At 36.2% G+C, this 6,340-nt stretch overlaps 1 non-coding gene across 1 annotated transcript; it reads right to left on the reverse strand.

Annotated features, from left to right (window-relative positions):
- Positions 1-502: 502 nt before the first annotated feature.
- Positions 503-575, reverse strand: Trnaf-gaa (transfer RNA phenylalanine (anticodon GAA)). The gene has a single exon. It is a non-coding gene; the product is annotated as a tRNA-Phe (tRNA).
- Positions 576-6,340: the final 5,765 nt, after the last annotated feature.

Here is a 6,340-nt window from a genome sequence, read left to right on the forward strand (position 1 = left end):
AAGCCGACATGCTAACCACTCTGATAGTGAGGTTCTATGTGAATAGAAGATTGTATAGTTATCTATTAATTGTTTGAAACTTATTTTAAAGTGGCGACCTATGAAGGGGACTAATTCAGCTTATACCACTTTTCAGTCAAGTACAATTTCTTTTCCCTTTTTCGAGGTACCAAACAAAATAATTACCAATTAGTTAATTAACAAATTAAAAGAAATCATCATCTCATCTCTGCCTGTGGTCCCTTCTCGGGCATAGGTCACCAACTAGCTTCCTTCAGGCATCTCGGTTCTGGGCGAGTCTCTCCAACTGTCCCCATGTCTTGCCAAAGCAGATGGGCAGTTATAAGAAATAATTGTGCAAAATTTCAGCTCGATCTAAGATTGGGTGTCGGAGAAATAACGTGTACAGACTTTTTACCAGACAGACCAGATGGCTACTTATTGATACTTAAATTTTTATATTATGCCACTAACAAATATAAAAAAAAATGTTTCTCTTGTGAGCCGAAACCCGGGATCGAACCAGGGACCTTTAGATCTTCAGTCTAACGCTCTCCCAACTGAGCTATTTCGGCCATGCATTCAAATTTCGAATTTCATTTGATACTTTCATTGAATTTACGCACGTAAACAAAATGCTAAGGTGCGTTACTAAACATGTGGTTAAATGAAGGACTACTGCTAATAAACATGTGGTTAAATGAAGGACTACTGCTGGGTGACTGGAAGTTAATGGACCTCATTCACCAATCGTAAACAAACAACATTTAGCCACGTCATAATATTGATAAAACAATGAAATATACGTATCACGTGACAGCCACTATGGATTACATAATTTGTTTAGAGGATATATAGAATCACGTGGCTAAATGTGTTTATTTACGATTGGTGAATGAGGTCCATTAAACAACAACAACAAAAATAGTGAACGGTTAAATGACATCCATAATGGTAAGAGAGAGAGGGGGGGGGGTGTCAATGGACAGAAGTTGGTCACGTGAACAGAGACAATTGCGTTGCTTATTGATACTTTAACTAATTTGTATATTATGCCGCTCTTCTTGTGGCTTATTGGCTGCTCCGAAGGGGAGGGTTAGGGTTATTGTAGGTATTGTATCTTCTGCCCAGCCCACTATCTAACCCTTTGAGTTGGGGGGCGGTCCAAGTTTTATGCAGCTATCATATTTTGTGAACAAATTTAGTTGAATATACATAGAATATAAGCTACCTATTGATATTTGAACCAATTTCTTAATTATGTCGCACCACACTCTAATCTTAAATAAAATCATAAGTAAATATAAAATAAAATAGTTTGGTCGGTAGCTGGTGAAAGACCGTTAGATACAACCACCCTTCCCCGAGACTAAATATTACTTTTGTTGAGACCTGTGGTTCTCAATCTCATGTCTTGGGTCTGACTCCCTCCGCAAGATCAGCATAGGCTTGTAGGGTGTCTTTAGGGATTCTTCCATCTGGCATGCGGGTGACATGTCCGAGCCAGCGTAGTCTTCTCTGTGTCAGGAGAGCATAGGTGCTGTTCATATTGGCCAGTTTCAAAACGACCTGGTTGGAGACATAATCCCTCCAGGAAATGAACACAATTATGCGTCTCAGGCAGCGTAAGTGGAAGCTATTTACTCTATGCTTATGACTCGTGTATTATGTGGACCAGCTCTCGGATGACAAAAATGTCATGGTTTAGGAGTGTACGCTTGTAACATACTCGGAATAAGTAAATACATCTCTCAATTTATGACAGTGCGTCTACCAAGGGCTTAACCCTTCACAAACTCAAAAATATACACTTTTAAAATTAAAATATGCATATTAAATTATTTTTGTCAAAGGAAAGTGAAATTAAGTTTTAAAGAATTCTATTTCTTTCTACTAAAATATAGCATGTTTTTAGATCTAAGTATTTTCCTTTATAAGTGGATCTTTATTCGAGCTTTTAAAACATTGTACGGGCCTCCACAAAAATCCTGCCCAGGGGCCATCATATATTTAAATCCGGCCCTGGTCCAGAACGTAATATATACATAGTAATGCAATTTTTCATTCATATTTAGCCTACGATTATAGAATATTATTGATACAATCATGTACACGAAGAATTATTCATTTTGAAAGTATCATGAATTTCCCATGGATGTCTGATTTCACAGACTTCATCATAGTTGAGTTTTGTCTGATTTCACAGACTTCATCATAGTTGAGTTTTGTCTGATTTCACAGACTTCATCATAGTTGAGTTTTGTCTGATTTCACAGACTTCATCATAGTTGAGTTTTGTCTGATTTCACAGACTTCATCATAGTTGAGTTTTGTCTGATTTCACAGACTTCATCATAGTTGAGTTTTGTCTGATTTCACAGACTTCATCATAGTTGAGTTTTGTCTGATTTCACAGACTTCATCATAGTTGAGTTTTGTCTGATTTCACAGACTTCATCATAGTTGAGTTTTGTCTGATTTCACAGACTTCATCATAGTTGAGTTTTGTCTGATTTCACAGACTTCATCATAGTTGAGTTTTGTCTGATTTCACAGACTTCATCATAGTTGAGTTTTGTCTGATTTCACAGACTTCATCATAGTTGAGTTTTGTCTGATTTCACAGACTTCATCATAGTTGAGTTTTGTCTGATTTCACAGACTTCATCATAGTTGAGTTTTGTCTGATTTCACAGACTTCATCATAGTTGAGTTTTGTCTGATTTCACAGACTTCATCATAGTTGAGTTTTGTGAAAAGGGGGAATTGAGAATCGTTGCCATAAAATTTCCTTTCCAACCAACTCATTTTCTCTTCAGCAGCAGATCTCTGCAACCAACAATAGTCTAGCTTATTTCCAGGTGTTCGACGACATTTTTACTTGCCAACTAACGATTGAGCTGTTCCACTGAAAGGTGTGAGCCAACGATAACCGACGTAGTGTGTAGCATTACTCGCTCATAGTTTGCTGGGGTCACATTTTTTGTATAAGTCAGTGCCGAATTCTGCACTCGGCAGCGCGGAAGAAAAGGCAAACCTCTTAATAGTTCGACTAGGCACTAAAATAAACTATTTACTTTGAGTAAACAGCTGTTGTCATGACAACCGTTTCAATGGTGGATGGGTCTAGTTTCAGGGGCAGAAATGATTGCTGATCAATGAAACAAAAAGTGTTGAAAATGTAGATTAGGGTTTACATTTATATTTTTCTATTCAATAGTTCTACTTAAATAAAGTGTTGACCTGGATGAGTGATAGGAAGTATTCAAGTTCGGAATTTCAAGCAATGAACTGGAAGATAATCATTTAAATCAAGATTAAGATAGCTTTTTCTTTTCTGGATAATCATAGTTCATACTAATCATAGAGTTGATAGAACTCTAGTTCTAAAATCTCTTTATCTTTAGAAGGATCAAATCTCTAAATAATGTTATTAAGTAAACTAACATTAGTTGTTTTTTTTTATGATAGAAAGAAAATGAAACGAAGCAAATTTAAGACTAACAGAAGACCTATATTAGAACTATAGAATAGATCTAACTCTTTCACACCGTATGATGGTTTTATAGAGTTAGTGTGTGTGTTTCCAATGTGATAATGAAGAAAGGGAGCATTAATTGTTAGTCTTGTAGAATAATGCAAGATAAGCGATTCTGTCCTAATCCTATAGGGGCCTACTATACTGCCAACATTCCGCACCACTTCTATATTTATCATTTGAATAAGTCTTGTTCTCAAGTTGAATGGGCTATGCAAGCATACCGCAAGTAAACATTATATATATTTAATTAAGGTTGAATAATCAATTATATTTATTAGTGGCATGTCCACTTTTACCAAACACAATTATGATATAAAGAGATTTCATCAAAGTGAAGGATCTCTTCTCGAGACCAGGGGGTCTGGGCTAGCACTGTGAGCTCAACCAGTGCTCCGCCCCGGAGCCAAGCATTATTTCCGGTACTTCAAACTAAAACAAAAACAAACAATGCACATTCTGAGGTAACTACAAAGCATTATCCCTCTACTCTTGTAGAACAAAACTGTAGGGTCAAAAACCAATTCAGCTATTCAGTGTCCAGATAATAGAAACTATATTTTGGCTTTATTTTCATTGGATAGGCTATAGAAGGAAAACCGTAAAAAAAATGAGTAGTTGTAGCTTTGCTTTTCTTTTTGCTCGAAAGGGGAGGGGTGACTTAAAAACCCCTCTTGACTAACCTCTTAATGGAATTCGCTTATTGTAGTTTGCTTTCGATTTTTTTTAACGAAAAGGGGAGTTTTATCGTCAAAAACATCTGTTAGGGGGTTTAAAACTCAAAACCATCTGGAGTTTTTTTTTAACTCAAAACCCCCATTGGTTAGGCTCATTGAATTTGGCGACTGTAGTTTACTTTAGTTTAATTTGGAAGAGTAGGGGCTTTAACCTCAAAACCCGCTGGAGTGGGGTTTTCAAGTCAAAACTCTCTGGAGGGGGTTTTAAACTAAAAACACGCTGGAGTGGGGTTTTAAAGTCAAACTCTCTAGAGGGGTTTTTAACTAAAATTCCGCTGGAGTGGGGTTTTAAAGTCAAAACTCACCCTTGGCTATGCTCATAGAATTAGGTGGCTGTAGTTGGCTATTGTTTCAAATTGAAGGGGGGGGGGTTTAACCCCAAAACCCACTGGTATGGGATACACATCACCAATCAGTTAGTTCTTCTTCTGTCCCTGCTATGCCGTCTATGTCATTAGCGAAGCGCAAGTTCGTAATTCTTTTTCCTCCAATGGTTACAGTACCTTCAAAACATCTTCTATTATCTTTTCAATGAAGTTATTGATTTGGTGAGAGTGGGCAGCTTTGTGGTGGGGCTTTAAATTAGTCCCCAATGTTATTGTCGAAGTACACCGCACTAGTGGTTTCCATCTAGAGGTTCTGGATTACTTTTATAATGTTTTTATTTATGTTGTACTTTTCCATTGTCGCCCAGAGTGACCCATGCCATACTTTCTCGAAAGCGCTCTTGAAATCAATAAAGGCATGGAAAAGATTCTCTTGGCGTTGGAGGCATTTCTCACAGAATATTTTGAGGTTTAGGATTTGTTCTGTTGTGCTGCGACCTTGTCTAAAGATAACATTAAAATAAAAACACAAATTGAAAATCGGCCCCCGAAGTGGTCCACCCAGGCAGGTTTCAATATGATCAGAATGAAATCCTATCAAAGACAAATGACAGAGAAGAATGGAGAAAAAAGGTTAACAGATCTTATCTGGTGCCCCAGCGGTCCAGCAGACCAAAGGATAGGTGAAAGTGAATGTGAAGCTAGATGTGAATCTGGCCTAACTGATGACTTTTAATGAATATCTAATTGATCTAATTGTTTTGTAAAGGGTCAATGCCTTCTTCCTCAAGAAAAAAAAACATTTCCGTAAAGAAAAAAAATCATTTTTCTTGCGGTATAGCCATATATGGTAGAGTATGAGCGCGGCACTACAGTTCACGCGATAATATGAAAAAATATGTCCATTTGTCCACCTTATATGCATATTAAATAGATTTTTTCTCTTTAAAAAAATAGTAAACATTTTTTTGTAATATAGTATTAGTATAACAGAACTTACATAACTTAACAATAAAATTGTATAAAAAAATATTTTTTAACAAAAAATCTACAACCGTTTACATAAATGTGTTAAAAATATGGTAGATAATCATCTCCCCTAAAGAGCCTCCTGTGTTTGTTACTATTAATAGTGAATAGTTGTAAAAGTGGTGTATTTTTATTTAAAAAAAAACTGCTTGCATAAGTGATTTAAAAAATTAGATTTTTCGCTTTCAGAAAAGAAAAAAGTAGCCGTTGCATCAGAACTTTGAATCGTCTAAAACAGTGATGCCCAACATAAATCGACCTGCGGGCCATTTTAATTTCCGACACTGGTGTCGCGGGTCACATAAACGGAAAGGTACAAAAACGAAATGAAATTGGCCTGAAACTAGCTTTACCAACGACTCATTTTCTTGAATCTTTTTGATAAATATTCACATTAATCTTCCAATCTAGTTTAACAATCTTTTTATTCGAATGACGCCAGATTTGTTTTATAATGCTTTACAAATTAAATATGTTGGTTTATGGTTAGCTTATTATTTTGTTCCACAAAAAAGTAAAGATCCATTCACTTCTCCTGGTAGATTCTACATTCACGAGTCCCATTTCAGAAACGCAAGAGTGTTAAAGGTTAATAGTGAGGCCCCTTCTTATCTTATCTTATATAATACAAACGTTACTTCAAAAAAAAAAAAAAGAAGATGATTACGTCCTACGCGTCATGCATTTAGTCATGCATATTAACCAATGAC

Source organism: Biomphalaria glabrata, chromosome 3 (assembly GCF_947242115.1).
Source record: "Biomphalaria glabrata chromosome 3, xgBioGlab47.1, whole genome shotgun sequence".
In the NCBI taxonomy this organism is placed as follows: Eukaryota; Metazoa; Mollusca; class Gastropoda; family Planorbidae; genus Biomphalaria; species Biomphalaria glabrata.